The 26,136-nt window shown below is 41.8% G+C and overlaps 1 long non-coding RNA gene across 1 annotated transcript; it reads right to left on the bottom strand.

The window, feature by feature from the left end:
• Nucleotides 1-30: 30 nt before the first annotated feature.
• On the bottom strand, nt 31-24,823 carry LOC130541862 (uncharacterized). The gene is made up of 3 exons (XR_008955932.1): nt 24,703-24,823; nt 1,155-1,285; nt 31-228 (listed from the first exon to the last, which is right to left on the bottom strand). It is a non-coding gene; the product is annotated as an uncharacterized LOC130541862 (long non-coding RNA).
• Between the last annotated feature and the right edge of the window lie 1,313 nt (nt 24,824-26,136).

The raw sequence follows: 26,136 nt of genomic DNA, 5'->3' as shown, positions 1-26,136 counted from the left end.
ACAAGTCCTGCAGAAAAGAAAGCTGTTTATTTGTTCAACACTGGGTTCATCGTACAAATCTTATTTGAGAGCAGAACGCTTTCTGCGCCCCCCCTTCCACGTCAGATGGGGAATGCTGCATTAAGGCGATCTCTCCGCCTCTGAATCAGGAGTCCCGGACTCGGCCGTGTGGTCTGTCAGTGTTGCTGAGTGACCAGGCCACGCCTGTTGGGGTCTTGATTCCTCCACCTGAAAATTGAGGAAGACAACGCTTGTCCACATTTAACAGGGAAAAGTTAGATAAGGTCCGTGAGGGCTTTGAACACCCTGGAAACTAGGTTCTATAGAAACAATGCTATTATCTCAGCCACATCAGCACAATAGGATAATAAGTCAGGTCATTAGATACAACAAATCTGAACCTGGCAGACGCCTCACACTTAGATTTCCTTCCTGGTCTCTGAAGGGATCTACAGAAATTCCATCCACTTCAGTAAGCAAACTCACTTCATGCTCGTGCCTGTTTCAGACGTATATGGAGAAGAGAAGAAGGGAGAAATAAAGAGGGGCAGACAAAGTCAAGACGTAGAGGGTACGGCAATGGTGAGAAGATTAACGTCTATTGAGAACTTACCACGTGCTAGGTAATGTGCTATGCAGTTGAAACCAACTATATTTAAACTTATCCCATTTAATCCATACCAAAATCCTGATGAAGACACGTTCATTATGACAAAATTGAAGTTTAGAAAGATTAAGTGACTTGTCCAAGGTCACAGAGGTATTAAGCGGCAGAACTAAGATCTGAAGCAGGCCTGTCCGACTCCAGAGGCCATGCTCCACTCGCGTCGCCTAAAGTGGTGCACGTGGGACGATCTTCGGTACTAAAAGATATTCTTTATTGCAATAGTTTTGCATTTTAATGTATATTAGAAAAATATAATATGCATAACAAACCCATGGTATCCTTAATGAATATTGTAGGTGAACCTAAGCAAAGAAGTTTAAAAAGGATATTTTTTTAAATATTAAGGAAATTATAGGTGGTATGTGGAAGTGTCAGAAATCATAAAGGTAGTGTTCTGCTGACTGAAGTTGGAGAATCTCTGTAATACCCCCTTCTACCTCCCAACAGAGACATCAGAGGCAAAGAGCCAAAGACCAGTTGGACTCACTGTAACAGGGCTTTGAGCTTGTTTCTGTCTCCACCCAAACAAAAGTGTCCTGGAGGTTCTTCAGAAGGAAGTGCATGGGAGGAAATGAAGTTCTGGGAATGCTGAAGGATGGCAACGGTCGCTGTGTTTACCTGGATAGGGGTGGGAGTGGGGTCAAGGAAAATATCTATGATTGTAAGATCTGAATCACAGAAAATCACACACTGACAAGCACTGCCTCCTACAGAGAAGGAAACAATGCCTTCAAATCCTTGGCAACCGTCTCCCTGACCTCCCAACTCTGCAGGTGCCTGGCAGGTCTCCCAACTCTGTGCAGGTGCCGCTATGAAGAAGCCTTTAGTTCAGACTTCTTTGTTGCAAAAGAAACCCACTCAGCTGGTTCAAGCCAAGGGGAAAAAGAGGAAGAAGTATAAGCAGAGGGGGTTTAGTGGATTTACTGGGTTTCTTAGAGACCACAAAGAAGTGGAACCAGGAGTGTGGATCAGGACCCAAGATTGCTGTCTGTTTCTTTGAGGGTCTCATCTCTGCTTCTCTGAGATTCCGCTTTATCCTCTCTCTTTCAGAGCATCATCAGACATGACCATCTGGGCTCTCACCTTACAACACTTCACAATCCTGGCTCCTAAAGGTCCAGTACCAGTGATTCTAGGTCTTAATTCTAAATTGCCATAAAAGGATGCCCAGGTGGCTCAGTTGATTAAGCATCTGCCTTCAGCTCAGGTCATGATCCCAGGGTCCTGGGATTGAGCCCTGCGTCGGGCTTGCCACTCAGCCGTGAGTCTGCTTTTCCCTCTCCCTCTGTGATCTCTTTTCTCTCTCTCTCCCTCAAATAAATAAATAAAATCTTAAAAAAATTGCCATAAGAGAATCGGGTCAGCTCAGCCTGAGTCAGGAATTCATTGCTGTCCAGTGTGTCCAGTGTATTCATTGCTGCCAAGGTATAAGGGGCTCTTCTGAAATTCAGCATCTGCACACTAGTTGGTATTGGATCCTGTGAATTCTAACAGACAAGACTTGGGTCAGCTTCCATGAAATGATGTTTCCTGTGGTCCCCATCTTTGCTGCTCTTCCAGTTCAGCTAGTTCTATTTTGGTACTTGGTGTTTCCAATAAACAAGTGGATTTCCTGCATCAGTAGCAATGTTTCTTTCATTGTACCAACCCTGGTTTCCTTGAGGCTTGAGGGTGATGGACGCTCACAGGGTGATAGAGCTGTAATCATCTGGGATACAAGGAAAAAGAGTTAAGGAGCACTGTTCAAGAGGTTCTGGGGACCTGCTGAATGATGATGATTACGATTATAATGATAGTAATGGTGACAAAAGAAATTAGAAGCATGAACCTCATGAAAAGACATAAGAATATGGATAGAGAAAAGAAGCACAAATAGATATTATGTAGTAAAGAAGACTTTTGAACTAAGGACTCAAAGTCTTGGCTTTGTTCTTTAACTAGTTTAGTAATCTCAGATTACTGACTTAGCTAGTTTGGGTCCTTATCTATAAAAATTGGGATGGCCCTCTAAGTCAGAAATTTCTATGGTCCTACAGTCTATAATTCTATACCTGGAGGAGAAAAAAGTCTTGGAGCAAATGGGGTGATTAAAGCCAGATGAAGACCAGAAAGGTCTAATTTTTTAGAGAAGATAAATTTCCAGAAAGAGTTGAAAAGTTTAAACACAGGTTTTGGCAGAAAGGAAAAAGCAAGGTTTAGGCTAACAAGGAAGGCCTAAGACAAGGGCTGTGGAGTAGGAATGGGAAGTATAATGCTGGAGAAAGAGCCCTGGACCAAATATGATCTGGAGAAATAATTTCTTTTTTCTGGATCTCAGCTTCTTCCAGCTCTGTTTTTAAAAAAAGAAATTGCACAGGGAAGGAAATGGCAATCAGGTTTGTCTAGCTGAAACAAAATCTGAGTTGAGTATTAAAAAAGTTAAGGTGGGTTGGAGTGAGGAAGGCTGAGGAGGTGTCTTGAAACCCATATTAAGGAATTTCCCTGATGTAAAACAGAGCAATTGGTTTTCACCATTAAATTCTCCTTGGTTTTTCCCATGAAAATTCCAGGACTGGTGCCCTCTCTTCCTCATCATAAGTGTTGAGGAACCCACTGAACATTACCAATTGCTCAAGGGAAAGGAATCAAGATTGGGACAATCTCTTTTCTGCATCGGCAACAATAGCAGGTCTACAAGATGCCTCCAGTAGACCTTAACGACAGGAAGATAACGTCACTGCCGGCAGCCAAAGAAGATGAACTACAATTCTAGGGAGGAAACAAAACAGGCAATTTCAAAGAAAAAAATTCTTCTAATATGCAGAATTACAATCTCCAAACACAACAATTAGCTGGGCTCTGTTTTGATTTTAATGACTGCATGACTCAAGATGAAGGGCTGGCAGGTTGAACCACGAGTGGTCCCTCAGCTGTTTCTGGGGGGGGTCGGAGGGGTCGTTGGTAGTAGCCCGTACTCACCCATTTTTCAAAGATGGTCTTTAAGGGATCTTAGCAAGCCAACTGAACGGAAGCCTCTGTGTCTTAGGCTAAAGGAAGAGCCGAACAAAAAGTCTCTGGGTGGAAGTAGAAGATAGAAGCAAAATAGAAGGATGGAATGAGTCCAGAGGACTTACTTTTTAACTGTATATCAAGGTAGAGGAACTCAGTGAAATAGTCCGGGTTCCCTTTGAAGGACTTTAGTGTGTTTCCCCCCCTGTAGCTACACTGAGACCAGAGGACCAGCTCTCCTTAAGTAAGAAAGAGACAGAAGAAAGCGGGGTGGGGGGGGGGGTGGGGGGGGTGGAGGGGGGAGGGCGGGGAGATGGCAGACCAAGCATGGTGAAATGACCATTGTTTTCTCTGAGATAAAACCCCAAGCTCTATTCTAAATAAAGAAAACTGTCTCTGGGGTTTGTTTTTTTCTTCACCCTTCTTGTCTTATTCAGGAATGAATAATAAAGGGAGTGAAATAAAAGAATGCTGACGTTTACTGAGGGCCTTTTGTGTGTTAAGCACTTTCTCATCTACTACTGTTTCTTTTAATCTCCACATTTTTACAGATGAGGAAACTGGAGGGCAGAGTATTTAAGTAACTTCAGGTTTCCCCACAATAAAAGGCAGAAGTGGTATTTGACCCCAGGTCTTCTATTAAGCCCTGGCTCTTTCTACACCAAAGGACAATGAGCCATTGGCCCACGGGGGGGTGGGGGGTGGGGGGGGGTGGGGAAGTAGGAAGGGACCAGATAAATTGCAAGACTTTGAGCATCGGTCTCAAACCTGAGGGTGCAGATGAGTTTCCTGGAGGGCCTTTTAAAACCCTGATTGCTAGACGCCCCCCCCCCCCCCCGAGATTCCGATTCTGCAGATCTGGAGTGGGGCCCAAGAGTTTTCATTTCTAACCAATTCCCAGGGGAAGCTGCTGCCGCCAGTCCACCCAGGGCAGCACTTAAGAATCACTGGCTTAGAGCTAATAAATGTCCAATAGTGGAAAAGCATCTCCCAGTATATGTTTGAATGACAGAGGAGTTAAGGCATGTGCCAGTGTCATTCTTCTATAGGAAGGCTGACACATCCCAAAGTGAACTTAGAATAGAATTCTCCATGTTCTGAAAGCTTATAGAACCATGTTTTCTTGATATCTGTATCCATGACAAAACTTCACCAACAAAACATTCTCATTCACTAATGTGTACAGTTACAGGACTGTGTCCTTACAAATTTGTCTATCTGCTGAAATTTATTTGTAAGCCCAAAACCAATCTAGTGATGCTTTTTTTTTTTTTTAAGTAGGCTCCACACCCAACATGGGGCTTGAACTTACAACCTTGAGATCAAGAGTTGCATGCTCTACTGACTGAGCCAGCCAGGCACCACTCTATCAATGTTTGCTTGCTTTTAAAAAAGATTTTATCTTGGGGCACCTGGGTGGTGTAGTTGGTTAAGTGTTTGACTCTTGGTTCGGCTCTGGTCTGATTTCAGGGTTGTGAGATCAAGCCCTGCGTGGGGTTCCACACTCGGTGCAGAGTCTGCTTGAGTTTCTTTTTCCCTCTCCCTCTGCCTCTCCCCACTGCTCATTCTGTCTCTTAAGGAAATCTTAAAAAAAGAAAGAAAGAAAAGGAAAGAAAGAAAGAAAGAAAGAAAGAAAGAAAGAAAGAAAGAAGGAAGGAAGGAAGGAAGAAAGGAAAGAAAGAAAGAAAGAAAGAAAGAAAGAAAGAAAAAGAAAGAAGGAAAGAAAGAAAGAAAGAAAGAAAGAAAAAGAAAGAAAGAAAGAAAGAAAGAAAGAAAGAAAGAAAGAAAGAAAGAAAGAAAGAAAGAAAGATTTTACTTTCAAGTAATCTCCCCACCCAACGTGGGGCTCAAACCCACAACCTTGAGCTCAAGAGTTGCATGCTCTACTGTCAGAGCCAGCCAGGCTCCCCTCTAGCGATGCTTTTGAGTTCATATGTACACATATGTAGAGCTGTGAAAAACGTGAGCTGCCCTAAGCACGTGATGTTCCCGGCTGAGGCCATCAATACGACGTTCTGCCTGCTCGTTCCAGCTCTCATTCTATAAATAAACGTCCTATTCAAGGTCCATTCAGTGCCCTGTTTTTTACCGTTCTGTACTCTTTGTTGGTGATTTTGCTGTTTTAAAAGGCCTCCAAGTATAGTACTGGAGTGCTGTCTAGTGTCCTTAAGCACAAGAAGGATATGACTTTCCTTACAGAGAAAAAACCTGTTAGATAAGCTTTTTTTAGGCATGAGTTATAGTGGCTCTTGGCTGTAAGCTCAATGTTAATGAATCAATAATATATATTAGATAAGCTGTCTTTAAACAGAAACACACATGAATGATCAGTTAGTGCAAATGTTGTGACTAGAAACTTGGAGGAACCAAACCCTGTATTTCCCCTAGGAGCAATGGTTCATTATTCACTAATTCAGCCTTCACAATGACTTCATAAAACATAACTACCATGAAAAATGAGGCTTGAGTATATATTGTAAGGAATCTGAGGAGGTAAGGTGCAGGAAGGAAGCATAAAAATCAAGACAAGAAAAAAAGGAGAAAAACTTGAAAATTGGCTCAAAGACTAGGTAAGACTTGGCAAATGCAAATATATGTATATGAATTACAGGCAAAACTATGTTGTTTCTCTAGTTATTTCATATGGAACATATAGGAAAATATTAGTGATAAAGTTATTGTAACATCTCAGCCTTCTCCTACTGTCTCCTTGCAGACAATATATGGTGTTTAAAGAGTGAATCTTATGCCCACATCTTCATCAACTCTGTCTTTTGAGAACTGTCAGAACCCTCTGTACTAATGCCAGGCTTCTCACATTCAGTACCCAGGCCTGGAGGAGGAAGGGCAGGGGCCTCACAGCTGCTATTTATCTCACTCCTGTTGTAACCAGAGAACAATGGATTCTGCTGATGGAGGGATGAGAATAATACTTCCATTGTTGGCAGAGCAGCTGAAGATGGAGCTCTGAACTTGGGGATCAGTTCCTGCTCCCGTCTTTTGGTTCTGAGTTTTCTCAGGAGCTTAGCCACTTTTCAAAGATGTGCTGTTATGCTGGGCAATCAGGAGAGAAATCCAGTATTCAATACAACACAAAAAATGCAAATAATTGGCCTTAAACTCAGACCATACTTAACAAAGAGAACTCTCTTCTCAGAGGTTTGGGTGGGGTTAGCTCTATGTAATCCCACAGTCCTGTGCATAAGCAGAGCAGGACTGAAATGTGTGGGGAGCAGAGGTCCAGCCACGTGGATGAGACAGTGACAGGACTGTCACTGAGTCAGAACAGTTAAAGATCGTTATCAGTTAAGTATACAACATACTCTTTTTTTTATGTTCTACCTTGAAAAATGTGTGATTTTTATATACACCGTCAGTCTTCAGTCTGTCACAGAATCAAGACAGATTCTGGGCGCTATTGACCGTTCTATTATGCTCCTATTAGGTACAGCTTTTCCTCTGGGTTGCTTGATGGCCCAGTGTGAAAGGGACTGGAGTGCTTGTTTCCTTAACATTATGCTCGTGGGTTTGTCTTTTATTTTAAGATTTTATTTTTAAATAATCTCTACAGCCAACATGGGGCTCGAACTCACAGCCCCGAGATCATAAGCTGCGTGCTCCACTGACTGAGCCAGCCAGGTGGCCCTATGCTCCTGGGTTCAACTTCCATTTTCTCTGACAGTACGTTTGCTTTGCCTTTAGCCACCACTTTCATCTTTCTTGTGTCGATCTTGTCTCATCTTTGCTTCACCTGCTTCATGGCAGCATTCACATTCTATTAAGAGTGTACTATGTCTGCATTTGAAATATTCCTACAATGACCGTTCCTCCTAATTGGTCAGGAGGGGGTTGGGACTTGAAAAGTGAATAGGAGGAAGGTAAAGTATGGTGGGATGATTGGAAAGACGGAATCAGAAGCCCTTTTGCTGAAAGTAAGACCCTTTAAATATTCTGAGTATTCAGAGAACCAACTCCCCGATCATGATTTCAAATTGTTTAATTTGTTGCCCTTTGATTTTAATATTCAATTAGACATTTTTCCCATTTTTATTATCTTCTCTGTGTATCTCATTTCTCATCGTCTGGTACATCCTTGCTCATTTTGTTACTCTTTTTACCAGCTCTCTGACTCTCTCAACCTCCTTTCCCACTGTTTCTATTGGTTCTAAAACCCCTGTCTTCACTCTAACTTTTATAAACCTTTGTATATTATCTTTAATAATAGTTATACATAGAGTGCTTGTTCTGGGCATGACATTATCCTAGGCACTTTATACACATTAACTCATTTAATACTTATAATACCTATAATACCTAATTATTATCATACCTTCTCTTAGGACCCTCGGTCCCAGGAGGGAACTGAAGCACAGGGAGGTCAAATAACCTGACCAGGTTCACATCTCTGGGGAGTATAGGCCCACAAACCAGGTATTCCAGCTGTAGAGTCCATGCTCTTAACCACCACACTCGGACACTCTTACGGTGAATGACGTACTTCACTTAGCACTGCACTGCCACATTCTCACTGGTGCCTGACGCCCATGATCTTCGGTGCTTCTGAAGCTTCCCTCAATAGGCTTTCACAAAAACTACGGTGATGGGTACAGTGGTATGCTGCCCAGACCCCTCCTTCAAGGATGGCCTTATGGCCCCAGCTATTGGAAAGGTGGCAGACGGCTGCAGGTTTCGGAGCTTATCTCAAATGCAGAGAGCCTAGCTCAAGGTCATGTTCTTCCCAGGGCAGCCCATGTCCAATGACCAAGAAGAGTATAGAGACTGCTGTTTTGGCCAAACATGGGATTATTGATAAGCCATCTTAGTCCTACACTTCCCTGTGGTTTGGGATGAGGCTGTCATCAGGCCTGCATGGCAGCTCCGCTCCTCCTTCTACTCAATTTTGCTTCTTTCCCCTTTCTTCCTCAGTTGTTGATCCCAAGGACACTCTCTAATAAACTGAAATGGTTACCATAGGCCTCAGGCACACAAAAAAGAGTATAATCTTCACTCTATAGACTAAAATGAAAGGAAAGAGACAGAGGTATGGAAAATCTAAGAACGAAGAAAATATTGATGATAAATTTTAAAGATTCCAGACTTATCATCTTGCAACACTTTTGTTTTTGAGAGAGAGCACATGTGCACGCAAGTGGCAAGGGGAGGGCAGAGGGAGAGGGAGAATCTCAAGCAGGCTCCACGCCCAGAGTGGAGTCTGACATGGGGCTCAATCCCACACTCTGAGATCATGACCTGAGCTGAAATTAAGAGTCAGACACTTAACTGAGTGAGCCACCCAGACGCCCCTCATCTTGCATCGCTTTAGCCAGTTTCTTCCGTTCATTTCTGAGTGATTTTGTTATCCTCTAAAGCTTTTATGTAACAATATGGTAATTCCTCAAAAAATTAAAAATGGAATTACCATATGATCCAGCAATCCTTCTTCTGGGTATACATCCAAAAGAAGTGAAAACAGAGTCTCAAAGAGGCGTTTATACCCCCATGTTCATAGCAGTATTATTCACAAGAGCCAAAATCGGTGGATGAATAGATAAACAAAATGAAATATATGCATACAATGAAATACTATTCAGCCTTAGAAAGGAAGGAAATTCTGACACATGCTAGAAAAAGGATGAACCTTGAAAATATTATGCTAAGCAAAAAAAACCAATGACAAAAAGACAAATATTGTGTGATTCCACTTACATGAGGCTAGTCAGATTCACAAAGACTGAAAGTAGACCAGTGGCTGCCAGGCACTGGGGGTGGGGAGGACACAAGGGGAGTTGCTGTTTAATGGGTAGAGTTTCAGTTTTACAAAATGAAATGAGTTTTGGAGATTGCACAACAATGTGAATGTACTCAACACTACTCAACTGTACTCTAAAAAACGGCTAAGATGGGAATGTTTTTAAAACATTTATTTATTTGAGAGAGAGGAGGGGGAGGGGCAGAGGGAGAGGAAGAATCTTATTTTTCTTAGAGATTTTATTTATTTATTTGAGAGACAGAGAGTGAGAGCGAGAGCGAGAGAGAGAGAGAGAGAGGTATCGTGAGCAGGGGGGAGGGCAGAGGGAAAACCAGACTCCTTACCGAGCAGGGAGCCTGATGCAGGACGCGTCCCAGGACCCCAGGATCATGACCTGTGCTGCCGAAGGCAGACACTTAACTGACTGAGCCACCCAGGCGCCCAGGGAGAGAATCTTAAGCAGACTGCGCTAAGTGCCCAGTGGCTTTGGAGCTCGATCTCACAACCCTGAGATCATGACCTGAGCTGAAACCAAGAGTTGGACGCTTACCTGGCTGAGCGACCCAGACACCCCTAAGATGATAATTTTTATGGTAAATTTTATGTCAGTTAAAGAAAACTTTTATGTGGTAAGATGTCAAAATTAATTTCTGGCAGGGGAGCACTGAAGAGAACATTGCTCAAACTTTTCCTGTGGACACAGTTCTCTGAAAATGGTCATAGATCTGAGATCCTGCACAGTGTAAGCCTTTGAAGGAGAGAGGCAAATCTTTCCCCACAGGATACAAGCAAAGAAAGACAGAGCCTTGTAGAATCATGGAAAAGAACAAGCAGGAAGTTCTCAGGGGGAATAGTGCCAAATGCAGGAGTGTCAGCCGCAAGCTTTGACACAGGGTGGCTGCTGGGACGGGCACTTCTTGGGTCCCACATGGAAGATCTGAAAGCAGAATAAGGAGGAGAGTGGAGAGAGTGCCGGAGTTCATGGCTCCAAACCAGCTGGAGCTGCTTGTACACCACAGCAGAAGGACACTGCCAGGAAAAACCTTTTGTTGTGAATCTCAGAGGACAATCATAACAGCAGGTGCTAAACAGGAAGAACCAGAAAAACAGTTCTTGAGCCCCATTCAGCAACTCCGCAGAAAAATGCCTAGGATTCAAAGACCAACATTTTAAAAGCAAAGATGGCAGTGCGGGACAGATAGGGTACCAGACGGAGGATTCTGGGAGCCCGTGGCAGAAGCTGCACAGGCGCTGTGATCGTGCCTCAAAGTCTCCCTTGAATCCTTGGGTGCCAGGTGGTTATCTGGCCTTGGTCTTGGCCTTGGCTCATGGCAAGGAAATCGGAGCCAAACAAATAGGTGGAAAGGAAAGCTACACCTTGTAGGGGTTCGATTTCAGAGTAACCCTCGCCAGCTGCCCAGCCTGAAACGATCTCAGAGCCTTGTCATGACCAGGCACAGCAGCTGCAGATACCCTGGTTGACACACAGGTGAGAATTACCGGTCCTGCTCAAAAATTCACCCGCTTGTCTTTCGCAGACACCCCTGAAAATTGTTTTATTAATTTAAGATGGTACAGATTTGCCCTGGATGTTACCAAAGGGGTCCCTTTGAAGAACTTTTTGCGATATTTCCTTCCTCCATCCCTCCCCCTTTTCCTTCCTTCCTTCCTTCCTTCCTTCCTTCCTTCCTTCCTTCCTTCCTTCTTCTTTTCCCCCTCACTTCCTTCCTGTACTTTTTTATTATGGCAAAGGACATGTAACATAAAATTCATCATTTTAAGCATTTTGAAGTGTGCGATTCAGTGACACTAATTATAGTTACAGCGTTGTATAACTATTACCAGTATCTATTTCCAAAATGTTTTTGTGACCCCACACAAAATCTCTGTACCTGTTAAACAATGACTCCACATACCTCCCTCCTCAGACCTTGGTAACCTCTGATCTATTTTCCGTCTCCATGAATTTGCCTCTTGTATGTACGTCATAAAAGTGGATTCATACAATATCTGTCCTTTTATGCCTGGCCTAGCTCACGTAGTACGTCTTTAAGCTTCATTATTTTTGTACTGACTTCCTTTCTTTATAAGGCTGAATGATATTTCATCATCGGTATATCATATTTTGTTTGCCCATTCATCTTTTCAGCACATGGTTCTTTCTATCTTTTGGCTCTTGTGAATAATGCTGCTATAACATGGATGTGAACTATCTATTTGAGTTGTTGCTTTCAATTCTTTGGGTGTATACCCAGAAGTGGAATTGCTGGATCCTACGGTAATTCTATGTTTAGCTTTTGAGGAACCGCCAAACTGTGTTTTGTTTTGTTTCAAACTATTTTTCAGAGTGGCCGCACTATTTTACATTCACATCAGCAAAGTACAATGGTTCCAATGTCTCTACATCCTTACCAACTTTTGCTCTTCTCAGCTGTTTTGGTGTTTTTGAATAATAGCTTTCCTAGTGGGTGTCAAGTGGCATCTCAATATGGTTTGTATTTTTCTTTTTATTTTTATTTTTTTTTTTTAAAGATTTTATTTATTTATTTGACAGAGATAGAGACAGCCAGCGAGAGAGGGAACACAAGCAGGGGGAGTGGGAGAGGAAGAAGCAGGCTCATAGCGGAGGAGCCTGATGTGGGGCTCGATCCCATAACGCCAGGATCACGCCCTGAGCCGAAGGCAGACGCTCAACCGCTGTGCCACCCAGGCGCCCCTGGTTTGTATTTTTCTAATGACTAGTGATATCGATCATTTTTTCATGTGCTTACTGGTCGTCTAGGTATCCGTCTTGGAGTAATATCTGTTCAAGTCTTTTGCCCATTTTTGTATTGGGTAGTGTCTTTTTGTTGTCGTTGAATTGTAGGAGTTCTTTGTATATTCTGGATACAGATCCCTTTTAGATAAATGATTTGGAAATATTTTCTTCCATTCTGTGGGCTGTCCTTTCACTCTCTTGATTGTGTGCTTTGATGCATACATGTTTTAATTTGGATGAAGTCCAATTTATTTGCTGTTTCTTTTGCTGCCTATGCTTTTGGTGTCAAATGCAAGAAATCATTGCTAACTCCAATGTCATGAAAGTTCCTTTTAAGCTTTTTCCGAAGCACTTTATAGTGCTAGCACTTACATGTAGGTGTTTGATCCACTCTTTTAGTTTTTATATATGGTGTAAGATAAAGGTCCAACTTCATTCTTTTGCTTTGTGTATATTTAGTTTTTCCAGGACCATTTGTTGAAAAGACTGTCCTTCCCCCATCTTATTTCTTTAATTTTTACATGGTTTTAGACTCCCTGCATGGTAAGGAAAGCGAGAACTACTTAAATTGTAAGCAATATATAAGTAAAATAGATTATATTTAAGTAGACATGGTAACAAAACCAGATAACTATGATATGGAACTATATTACTGTTACAAATCCAAGTTTCACCTCTGTTATAATCCTTATGTCAGCAGCCTGAAGTGATTCTTCTATTGCTCTCCTAGCCTTCATTGTTTATCATATTTTTAAAATTTTGCATGAATTTTTTACAGCAATATATTTGACATTAACATGGTGTAAATTTGAGGTGTTATAATATTTTTAAAATTATTATTACTTTTTACTCTAGCCCCAATTTTTTTTTCTTTTTTAGCTTATAAACAGCAGAAACTTATTTTTCACAGTTTTGGACGCTGGAAAGTTCAAGATTATGGTGCCAGCATTTTCAGTGTTCAGTGAGGGCCCACTTCCTAGACTGCGCCTTATCCATAGCTAACAGATTGATGCTGGGTGTTCTCAGGAAGCATCAGCTCTTCTCCATAAGGTCTTCTCTACCCCATAGGGCTGCATGAATGTCCTCACAATATGGTAACCAGCTATCCCTAGAGGGAGTAATCTAAGAGACCAAGAAAGAGGTTCCTATGATCTCTCGGTAGCTGGAGAGCTTATTGTTACTCTCTTCACTTCAAGTTAAGGAGCCATGTTAGGCATGATGTTACATGCATTTGATGTCCTCCAGTACAGTGTCATCAAAGGGAGTACATGATTATGGAGGCTGAGAAGTCTTATGATCTACTGTCCGCAGGATGGGGACCCAGGAAAGTGGGTGGTATAGTTCCAGTCGAAATCGAAAGGCCTGAAAACCAGGAGAGCCAATGGTGTAAGTCCCATGGAGAAGCAACCAACTTCTCTCTGGCATAATTCTTATGTTCTGCCCCAGAACTCTGAGGTGAGGGAATTCCTACAAAATCCACCCAGCACTCACGCATACACAACCTAGACGTGCAGGGGAGTTTGTGCCAGACCTTGACCGATGTGATCAAGAACCGATCCTTCCTGATCTAAGGTGGGTAATTCTGAGGCCATTCCACGTGGATCCTCAAAATGCCCTAAAGAGACGGAGATGCAGTTTACTGTAACAAGCGTTTTGAGATTACACCTTTGTATTGGTTTTCTCTCCTTTCCTGTTTTACTCTCCCTACCTCTATGGGATTACTGTCCCCAAATACTTTTTACTTGAGGCTTGGTCTCAGTCCTTGCTTTCCAGGAAGAACACGGGCTAATATAGCAACCTTAGTCTTTTGATATCTCTTGTATCTATTTTTAGCTGAAAATAACAAATGATTTCTTATAATCAGTTTAAAAAGTCTAAGAGGAAAGTAGCTGTTGGCAGTCAGCAAAGATTTGGCTATGTGATTAAGATAGAAACACTTGGTTTCTGTATTAGGCTAAGCTAAGACAATAGCCTGAAAATAGCCGTTATGGAATCAGCTATTTTGAAGTCACTGTCCGTTGACTGGAAGCTATAATTTGTCCTGTGTGTCATTATAGTGCCTCCTTCATAATGCATTGCTCTATGCAGGGAGAGCTTGTGATAACTTCTCACGTATAACCGTGTCACACTCCTTCCCCTTGCTCTTTTAAACAAAAGTTTATTTATTTGATTATTTTTGAAGTGTACAATTCAGTGGTTTTCAGTACATCCACCAAGTTATGCCATCATCACCGCTATCTAATTCCCAAACATTTTTATCACTCCAAACGGAAGCCCATATTCATGAACAGCCACTTCCAGTTCTCCCTTTCCTTCAAGTCCCTGCCAGCCATGAATCTGCTTTCTGTTCTATAACTGCTCTATTCTTGACATTTAATATTAATGGAATCATAGACTATGTGGCCTTTTCTGTCCGGATTCTTTTACTTACTATAATGTTTTCAAGGTTTATCCACGTTGTAGCATGTGTCAGTGCTTCTAAGGTTCTTTCTTCTTGACATGGACCAATTCCTTGCTACCAGCTGCGTGTCCTACAATTCAGCTCAATCCTGACTCTAACTCCTGGATTTAGCATCAGAGCTTCCAAGGTTAAGGGGTAAGTCTTGCGGGACTAAACCTCACTTCAGACACCAGCTGCTAATGGGGTGCCCAGGCTATCCATATTTCTGCCCAGCCAACTACAAATTCAGGGTTTTCCATGAACCCACATCTTAGGTTTGACAATTCACTAGAATAACTCCAACTCACAAAAGCACTTTACTTATTGTCACCAGTTTATTATAAAGGACACAACTCAGGAACAGCCAAATGGTAGAGATGCATGGGAAAAGTATGGAGAGAGGAGGTACAGAATTTTCATGCCCTCTCAAGACATGCCACCTTCCCAGCACTTTGATGTGTTCACTAAGTTGGAAGTCCTCTGAACCCCACTGGTTAGGGGGTTTTTATGGATGTTTCATTACTAATTGATTAAACCATTAGCAATTGGTGATTGAACTCAAGCTTCTGTCTCTCTCTCTTCCCTGGATGTTGGGAGTGGGACTGAAACTTCCAGCTCTAATCATGGCTGATCTTGCTTGCAACCAGCTCCCATCATGAAGCTATCTAGGGGCCCACGAAGAGTCACCCCATTAGTATGAACTCGCGTACGGTTGAAGGGGGCTTGTTATGAATAACAGAAGACTCTCCTATCACTTCATCACATAGGAAATTCCAAGGGTATTAAGAGCTCTGTGCCAGGAACGAGAAGCAAAGACCAAATCTACATTTCTTTTTGTACCATAATATTTTATTCCTTTTTATGGCTGAATAATATTCCAGTTTATGGATATACCACATTTATCTATTCCTCCGCTGATGGACATTTGGCTTATTTCCATCTCTGGCTATTATGAATAGTACTATGGTGAGCATTCATGTACAATTTTCTTTCCCCTTGGGTTAATACCTAGAAATTGAATTGTTGAATCAAATGGTAACTCCATATTTAACTTTTTGAGGAACTGACAAACTCCCAAACTCTTTTCCAAACCTTCATAGTTTTTTAACTTTCTATGTAGGTTTTTTAACTTTCTACGTAGGTTTTCTCTCCCAAATAACTTTATAAAGTCCTTGAAGGAAGGACCAATGTTTTCTACTTCCCTGCATCTGCCGCCATATTGATCCTAACGCTCTACACTTGGTAGGACCTCAAGTATTCATGTGTGATCATGTAATTAAGACAATATGGCCTTTATCATGGGAGTCAGTAGCAAACACAGTCTTAATGTCAGCTGGTTGGTGGATATTTATAGACATATATGGCTTTTTTTTGCTTTCTTTGCTACGCACTCTAGAAAAATTCAGGCAACTGTTGCTGTGTGTAAGGAGTGGGGTTACAAAGAATGGCTTACCCAGTCTTTCTGGTCAAGTGCTTATACAGATTCGCAAAGGATGTTTATCAGTTCTTATTCAAAGGAATATATCCAATTTAAACCATACTTATGGACAGGCATAATTTGGAAGTATTTTCCCTGTACTAATCAACTCATCTTAACTCTCCATTCATGAATATAGGGCCTTACTCCAGGGGTTAGTCAGGACTCTTTCAGTTGTGAATGACAGAAAACTAACTTAAAGTAACTCATGCAAAAGAAAGAAAGAGAAAAAGAAAGAAGGAAGGAAGAAAGAAAGAAAGAAAGAAAGAAAGAAGAAAGCAAGAGAAAGAAAGAAAGAAAGAAAGAAAGAAAGAAAGAAAGAAAGAAAAAAAAGGGTAAAGGAGGAAGAATTTATAGGCTGTGAATGTTAGTTCCTAGGCTTTGGGCAAGGCTGGGTCCGTGGTCATCACATTGTTTGCTCATGCTCACTGTCTTCCTGAGTCTGTTGGCTCTGTTTTATCTGTTTCAAATTTATTTTCAGAAAAACTCTTTCTACCTGGCAGTACCATGTCCCTGGCAGCTCCCTTTGCTTCTCACTATTTCTTTGACATAAATACTAGAAAGCAAGGCAGCTACCAGGAGCCTGGATAAATCAATTTATCATCCTACTCATGACAAAGGAGCCTATTTTCCTCTCTGGATGGAAATGCTGGAGATACTCTCGGAGTCTAGATATCCGGCTATCATGATAGTGTCCACCACTTCTCCCCACCACCATGTCCTCTAGAAATTCTTGGTGCACCAACCTGCACCTGCTGTTCAGATAGCAAGTACCTGATCCTGTGCTTGTAAAGGAACATATGCCGATATTGGCAGTAGGATGATGAGAAAATACAGTGTCTAAGGACCCATTCTTTAAAACTTCTTGCCATGCCTTTTTATCTCTGCTTGCACCTTTGATTTGATCTTGTCAAGCCCAATGGAAAGAGGCCTGGTACTGCTGGACAGCCATTCATGGGAGAGGATCTCAAGTGGCAGGTGAGGTTAAACTTAATGGTGTGCAGGACATTGGCTCGGACACACAACCTGAGCTCTTTCCTCAGTTGACCCCAGCATTCCTGCATCTTTTCCAATTCTGAGAAATGAATCCCTATAATGATAATAAAACCTCACATGCCCAGCTCAGCTCAAGGGTGAGATTGGGAAGTTCTCTATGCCCTCTGCCTCCAGTCCCTCTGTAGCTACTGCTCCATCAACCCCTAAAACTTTCTGAGCCAGAAATAGGAAGAAAACATGGGGAGGACTGGAGGCTGGCTCACCTCACACTGTTGTGTTCCAGCAAGAACTCCAAGGAGTCCAAATTTTCTATTTAAACAAAGCCAACATTCTGCAAATATATTTGTCAAGGTCGAAGGATATACAATTTTTAAGTTTGTTACCATAAATTATAAATTTTAAATATTAAATCTATAGTTTGTTTCCTTGTCTGTATTTGTGCCTTGGGCCCAGCAAATGTCAGAAACAGACCATCCTCTCTTTTTCCCTTTTCTCACTAACATTGCTCATCTGCTATCTTGAGCACCCTCATAAGACAGGGATAAAAGCACTGACTTTGCCCAACCAAGTCTTGCATTTGTATCTGCTTACAACTTCCACAGAGGACAATCACTGATAGACCCAAACCCCACCAAGCAGAGAGAGCTTCAGAAAGAGGATGCCATGATCAATGTATTCAAATCTCATTTGGAAAATGTCGTTGATGTGAAATGGAAGAAAAAAATCCTATCGGTATGGGGTAAGGATAGAAAGTCTCAGACGCAGCTCCAAGAAACCAAAGCACAGTTCATAGTGGAATGCAGAACAAGTATGACAGTTCACCTGATGGAAAGAGTCACCTCACTGGAGGAAGTCACAGAACTTTGCATTCATTGCCATACCACCTACCTAAGAGGTGAGAATTATTATGGTTACTTGAAGATGAGGAAATCAAGGCACAAATAAATCAAGTACTTATGGCATGTGGATTATATCTCAATTTTTAGAAAAAGTCAAATATCAACCTTTGGCCAGAACCAGTTACATAATTTGCAGGGCCCAATATAAAAGGAAAATAATGGGACTCCTTTTTCAAATATTATGAGGAATTTCAAGATGGTGACAGCAGAGCATTACCCCAAGCACAGGGTCTTTCTAAGCATGTGGCCCAATGTGACCGTATAGGTCAGCCCCACACATGGCACAGGTGAAGCCAGCCACAGATCTCAGATTCCTATTTCCAGATCAGGTGTGTGAATGTCTCAAGCAGATCACTGATTCTCAAACGGGGAACACAAATTCCTGGGGTTCCTCTGATACATTTTTTGGTGTCTTGAGACTTTGTTTCACTGTTTTACTTTACTGTCATCACTCAAGTTTGGGAAACACTGGACCATCTCTCCTCCTATCAAAGTCTGTTGGCTCTGTTTTATCTGTTTCAAATTTATTTTCAGAAAAACTCTTCCTTGCAAGAGCAAATCCAGGTTTTTTTGGGGTGGCGGTGGTTCTGAAGCCCTTTTTAAGAAAAAAATACAAACATACAAATGCAAACTAGGTCTCGAAAGAGACCCATGCGAGTAAGGAGCCCTGAAGCTTCAGCTCCATTAGCCCCAGGGTAAATCTTTCTTTCACTGCACCCCTATCCCAGTTCTCAGCTCCTCTCAGCTCTCAAGGACTTTGCTCCTCTGGTTATGCCTTTCTTGTCCTTCGTCATTAAACTCACTCCATCTATTATCATTCCCACACTCCTGTCTCCCCTTTGATTCCTCCTCTCTCTCTGGGTGACTTCCTTGTCTCTGCTTTCTTCAGAGCCAAACTTCTTTAAAGACTGAAGTCTTCACATACTGCTACCTCACCTTCCATTTACTACCTTTCTTCCTTTCCCACCTGCCATGGATGAATGGCTTTTGTCGTGCTCGTTCCTAGTATATGGCTTCCTTGTGTCTTAAACCTGTGAGTACTGCTCAGTGCTTATCTCTCTGAACTCTCAGCAGCATTTGCCATAGCTGGGAACTCTTTCTTCAAGCTCCTCTCTTGGTTCAATGACACCATCACTTCCTTGTGCTGATCTTAGGTCTCTGTTCCTTTTGTTCTCCTTTGCAGGCCCCTTGTCTCCTACTCACACCCCAACAGTCACTATGGCACATGAGCTAACTAACCCGCTCAGGGCTCAGTCCTTGGGCCCTCTTCTCTTCTCTGTCGACACTATCTTCCTCACACTACATACCATGTATGTGCTGAGAACTCAGAATTTTCTCTTTAGTCCCTTTAGTCACTCTCCTTTGAGTGCCAGTCCCTGATCACTATCTGTCAGCTTGACATCTCCACTGGAATGGCTCACAGGTAACTCAAACTTAGTATGTTCAAAACTGGGCTTGACACGCCTTTACCAACCCAAAGCCAGTCCTTCCCTAGTTTTACTCATCTCAGTATTTAGCACCAATATGTAAGCTGTTGCTCAATTCAGAAATATGGAAATCATCCTCGATTCATCACGAAATTTTATAGAAACCCCCACCAGAAACCATATTGCAGATGTATTTGCTTCTCCCCATTTCCCACGATAATAACCCACCCAACTAGCCCATCAGTTCTAATTTCCAACGATAGCCTCATCCCTGGTTGTCTCGCTTCTTCTGTTGCTCTCCCCTCCAACCTGTTTTTCATAAATAGCCAGAGCAGCACTGTCTCATAGAAATATAAAGTCACCACCTACGTAGTTTTAAATTTTCTAGTAGCCACATTAAACTAAAAAAAAGCAGGTGAAATTAATTTTGATGATTAACCAAACATATTCAAATATATCAACATGTAATCAATACTAGTGAAATATCTTACATTTTAATGTAATTTTGTTATTTTTTAAAAGATTTTATTTATTTATTTGACAGAGAGAAAGACAGCGAGAGAGGGAACACAAGCAGGGGGAGTGGGAGAGGGACAAGCAGGCTTCCTGATAAGCAGGGAGCCGGATGTGGGGCTTGAGCCCAGACCCCGGGATCATGACCTGAGCCGAAGGCAGACGTTTAACAACTGAGCCACCCAGGTGCTCCAAGAGTGATCTTTTTAAAGTAAGCTGGGTTAGGTCATCACCTGCTTAATCACCACTCCTCAGTGGCTTCACAGGGCACTTGGAACAAAACCTAAGCTCCTCAGCATGACCTAGCCATATTTTTTCAACATCTTCAGCATGCCCGGGTCTTTTCTCTTTTTGTTCATTTTGCTTCAGCCACCTCAGCGTCCTTTCCGTTCCGAGAACACACCAGATTTCTGTCTCCGTCTATGGCTGGCTCCTTACCCTCAAACTGCCGCTCAAATAGTGACTCCTCAGACCTGTATCTGAGGATCATTGATCCTCAGTTATCATTGATCACAGCGTTCTGCTTGTTACCCACAGCGCGCTTTCTTCAGTTCGTGATTATATATTTATTAATCAGTTTATTGTCTATCTCCCCTATTAGACTGTAAATTTTATGAAGGAAAGAATTATCTCCAGCACTGTACTGATTCTGGCTCTAGCTGACACTCAATAAATATTTGTTGAATATATGAATATCTGGGCACCCTCCCCCACACCCTCATTGAGGGAACCAAGAAGCAAATTGATTTCAGTAGTGCTGTGTATCAAATGACAACAAATGCATGATAAATCAATACATCACGGCTAGGAGAGATTCTTTCCCATTAACCAAAGAAAGGTTCGAATGTAGGCAAACTTAGATTCCGTTGGTTATCTTTCTTTTTTTAAGAGATCTTAATTATTTACTCTGTAAATAAAGCAATTTCCCTGAAAAAAGTTCTAAGGGGAGCGGTGCCTCTGGGAATCCCCACATCTTAATATAATGGCTCCGTGAAAGGTGAACTCTTCCTCTATGGGACAGAACCAGAGACACCAAAACCTCTATGGCTTTGGGGAAAGGCAGCTGGAAGATGGATGAAGGCTCTGATCCCAACCTAGGCTGATTACTAATGTGCTCACTCATTCAGTGAGTGTTTATGAATGCCTTCATAGCAGGCATTGTTCTAGGCTCTGGGGATACAACACAACCAACAGGCACACAATTCCGTCCTCGCGGAGCTTATGTTCTAGTAAGGGAGATAGATAGTAAATAAGAAACTGATTTTATATTGTTAGATAGTGGTAAGCTCTAGGAAAGAAAATCGAGCCAGGAGAGGGGCTGGAAGGATAGGGCTTACAGTTTTAGGTAGGGTGACCAGACAATGCCTCACCCGTATGGTAACATTTGCATACAGCACTGGAGGTGAGGGAGTGGCCCAGGTAGCCGGCTGAGGTAAGCGAGTTCCAGCGTTAAGGGGACAGCAAGGAGGCCAGTGTGGCTGGAGAAGAGTGAATGATAAGGAGAAAATGTGGCGATGAGGTCACAGATGTTGGCAATCAGTGGACAGATCCAGGAGAGCCCGAAGTAGGCCATTGTAAGGACTTCGGTTTTTAGTCCCGGTGAGGTGCAAAGTCAGTGGAGGGCTATGGGCAGACGAGGGACACGGTTCTGACTTAATTTTAGAACGATTACTCTCCCCTATGTGCTGAAACTAGTGAATGAATGAATGGAAGGAAATGGGGCAAGAAAGAAAATAGAACTAGTAGGCCTTCACTGAACCTGGAACCCAAGAAACAACGCTAGAACGATCTCTTAAAAAGAAGTGTACCACCCGATCACTTTCTCACTACATTAAAAAGGATGACAACCCACTTAAGGTGCCTGATTGCTCGCTTCCGTTCCCTCCTTGGGCTGGCGTGTCTTCAGGAGGGGCGGGGAAGACACTTGAGCTCCCCGGAGAAAAGCAGCTGGTTGCTGCTGAGGCCGGAGCAGGACCTGAAGCTGCCCCTTTGTCACTAGAAACCTGACCCTTTTCAGTTTAGTCAATGACGGCCTTGGCTGGGGAATGTTAGGGAAGCCTGCCGAGTTTACAGTCAGCCTCTGTCAGCCTGGACAACCTTTGAGAGAGTAGCATATCTTTTGAATTTGAAGAAATGAGACAGAGCTAACATTTCTCGTTAGTACAACAAGCCGACTATGTTAAAATGTGTTGCCGAATCTATTCTGTTCCAACCGTGAGAAAGCAAGACGTCCATAAACATAAAGGAAGATGTAATTGTGGGGTTAAGGACTTAAGGAGCTCCAAAATGGCTTCTCTAGATAAATTTATCTCTGCTAATCATTGTTTACCCCTGTTGTAGTCTTTTAATTTTTTTTTAGAATGGAAATGAACTTTTTTCTGGTTATAAAAAAATACATGCACACGGTTAAAAATGTAAGCAGTACAAAAATACACAACGCTAAGAAAAAATATAGACACGTAAAGTCTCCATAATATAACATGTAAGGTCTTTCCTAAATTCATCTACATATTTGACCCTGTCACAATAAAAATGCTGTCAGATTTTTTTTTTTTAACAAGGCAGAGCAATGCTAAAAAGTAAATGCTGAAAGCAAATATGCAAAAATAGTGATGAAAATTCTGAAAGAGAAAAATAACAGGGTAAAATTCGCCCTAGCAAATTAAAATATATTAAAAAATTACTGTAATGAAAAGTTTGGTACTGGTACAGGAATAGACAGATTGGTGGTATAAAATAGTATCCAGAATTAGACCCAAGTATACATGCAAATTGACTGTAAGATAAAAGAAGAATTTCAAGATTTGAGGGGAAAAGATGATTAATAAATAGAGTTGGGACATTTAGCTTACTATTTGGAAAATAAAATAAAATCAGATTCTATTTTGGGGCGTAGGGTCTTTAAAAAGGTAATTAAGTTAAAATAAGGTCATTGCGGTGGGTCCTAACCCAATCTGACTGGTGTTCATAGAAGAAAAGAAGGTTAGGACACAGAGACAAGAAAGACCATGTGAAGACACAGGGAGCAGGCCGCCATCTACAAGCCAAGGAGAGAGGCGTCAGAAGAAACCAACCCTCCCAACCCCTTGATCTTAGATTTCTGGCGTCCAGACCAGAGAGGAAATAAACTTCTGTTGTTTAAGCCACACAGTTTGTGGTACTTTGTTATGACAGCCCTAGCAAATTAATACAGGGGACTAAAATCTTTCTCGTCAAGATACGAAATTCAGAAGTCATTAAAGAAATGATCGGTAAGTTTGACTACACAACCATTTAAAATTTCTGCACAGAAATAAAAACGTACAACAACAATTAAAAAACACCCCAAGGAGCACCTGGGTGGCTCAGTCAGTTAAGCATCTGCCTTTGGCTCAGGTCGTGATCCCAGTGTCCTGGGATTGAGCCCCACGTAGGGCTCTCTGCTTGGTGGGGAGCCTGCTTCTCCCTCTCCTTCTGCCCGCCGCTCCACCTGCTTGTGCTCTCTCTCTGTCAAATAAATAAATAGGGGCGCCTGGGTGGCGCAGTCGTTAAGCGTCTGCCTTCGGCTCAGGGCGTGATCCCAGCGTTCTGGGATCGAGCTCCATGTCAGGCTCCTCCGCTGGGAGCCTGCTTCTTCCTCTCCCACTCCCCCTGCTTGTGTTCCCTCTCTCGCTGGCTGTCTCTCTCTCTGTCAAATAAATAAATAAAATCTTAAAAATAAATAAATAAATAAATAAATAAATAAATAAATAAAATCTTTAAAGAAAAAATAAACCCAAATTAAAAAGACAACAAGCTGGGGGAAAAAATATGATATCCAGAAGGGCTAATCTCCTTAATTAAGAAGAAAAAAGAAAAAGAGCCCAGGATTGCTAGATCTATTTTTATTTATTTACTTCTCTTTCTTTCAACAAAAGCTGGAAAACCTACATTTTATGTGATATCTCCTGGTGGTTTCACACTGAATACTAATTAAATTTTTTTTTTGATTCTCAAACATGGATTTATTGTCACAAATACTGAAATAGAACACACGGACTAAGGGATAACATCTCATTTAATTTTATGCTTATTCACAGTGGCAATATAATTATGTATACTAAATCACTAAAAAGTTAAACAAGCAAGTTAGAAAAGCTAAGTCATTTCGTAAGTGGTGGGTAAACTTATTTGATAAATTCTACCTTGACAAGGAAGAAACGTGGAATACTTTATAAATAGCATTTTTGGTGAGGATTTGAGACTTAATCATTTTCAAATAACTAAAAAGAATATTACTGCTTATTTCATTGTGTATATTTTCAGGAAAATTTAGACTTTTTTTTTTTTTTTTTTTTTTTAGGGTTTCAGAGGGGTGGGGGATTGGGCTGGGCTGGTGAAGGCTACTAATTTAAATTTTAAACACTGTATAAGCCAACACTGTATGGGGTTCCTACTTTAGGACCTCTAGCCTAGATTACCACCACAGGGGGCCTTCCCTTCAGCAGATGAGTCCAAAGTGGGCTGTGAGACTCTTTTAAGATCTCACCGCCATTGAGAGATACAGAATGAGGGTTTCTTCTTAGTCATCCAGAATCTCTGTCTCTCTCTCTCTGTCTCATACACATGCATGCATGCATACCTTAGTATTAACTCTCAAATATAGTTTGTAGCTACTTTGTGGAAGAAAACCATTTCCCCATACGCGACATAGTATTTACAGACCTTCTCTGCCCAAACGGGAATAGCTTTCTATTGTTGGTGCTGAGCTGTCAGTCACTTCCTTTCCCCCTCACCTTAAATGGTAAATAGAAGCCTTAGAGGCCCTACCTGCACAGGAAACGGGAGCCTTGACGGGGCTGTCAGTTGATTGATGGATACACTGAGAACCTAAAGTAGCTTTAAAAGAAAAACTCTCTCTGTACTTTAAGCCAAATCACATTCCCAGGCAGACATCTCTAGAAGGGAAGGAGGAAATGGGAGAGTTTATGACCCACTTGCACAAGGACCTCCTCCTATGACTAAGTGTGAGGTGAGAGTAGATGTAGTGTGCCTGTTTGTGGAGGGCCAGGGAGGGGGACGTGTGTGGGATTTATAATTTGGAATTTTAACTATGGTTAATTTGGGTAGTGGGATTTGGGATGACTTTTATTTTCTTCTATTTAATTTTTATATTTTTTACAGTGAACTTGAGTTGCTTTTATAACAGGAGAAAGAACAATAAATGTCATAAAAGTGTATTGTATGTAAACCTTATCTTACTAACTAGACTATATAAATTCTCTGAGAGAGAGACACACATTTTTTTTAATCTTTTCCCACATGTATATTTTAGGGCTCATGATAGGCACTTAAACTGCTGATAGCCGTTAATTTGGAGTCTTTTTCAGAACTAGCCCTGATTAAAGTCACATAGGCAGAATAAGTCTTGCCTGGGTCAGAATGATTCTTGAGGATCCGTCTGAAAAGCAGAATCCGTGGGTTAGATATGTATTATCCTATAGTGATCTCCTAGGCACATTATCATGCTCAATGGGCACCCAGCCTCATAATGCTATATTCTAGAACTTTGCACCAGGAGTCTGCTATTTGGTATTACTTTAAACTTCAGATAGTGCTTACTGGTTTACAAGATCCATCTGTCTCTATCTATCTATTATCTCTGTCTATCTATCTATCTATCTATTTATCTATCTATCATCTTCTAGCATTACTGTGAGGTTTAATGAGATAATGTGAAGTACCCAATACAATGCTTAGTACATAGTGAGAACTCCATGCATATAAGCACTACCTTCCGCTCTACTCTCCCACTTTGCAGCTAAGCTGAAAGAAGGCACAAAGCCAAAGGAGAGATGAATGGATGACAGCTGGCAATAAGAGAGATGTTAGTCAAATTCCACAGGATTAGATGGCTGTGAATCAGAGGTGTCAAGGTCCGCTCCCAAGATTCCAAAGAGCAACTTTGAGTCTTGAGAGAAAAGTTGGTGAGGAGAGGGATAAGTGAGAGGTCTGCTGGAAGAAAGAGGAAGTAATTATTCCTAGCAGAGGGTGAAATTGGTTCTTGGGATGCCTTCACTATGAGTGTTGGCCAGCATTGGATTAGCCCAAGGGTATTTAGAGATCTGTGTATCTCATTGGGTCATCTGCATTTTACTGAGGAATAGGAAGATTAATTGCAGGCACCTGCCAGTCTGTTCATCCCACTTAATGCCACCAAGCCTGGAAAGTCCTCTCACATTCCAGAAACTGCTCAGTCTCCTG

Source organism: Ursus arctos, unplaced genomic scaffold (assembly GCF_023065955.2).
Source record: "Ursus arctos isolate Adak ecotype North America unplaced genomic scaffold, UrsArc2.0 scaffold_26, whole genome shotgun sequence".
NCBI classification, from domain to species: domain Eukaryota; kingdom Metazoa; phylum Chordata; class Mammalia; order Carnivora; family Ursidae; genus Ursus; species Ursus arctos.
Note: the sequence above shows the minus strand (reverse complement) of the source record. Positions and strands in the feature narration are given on the sequence as shown.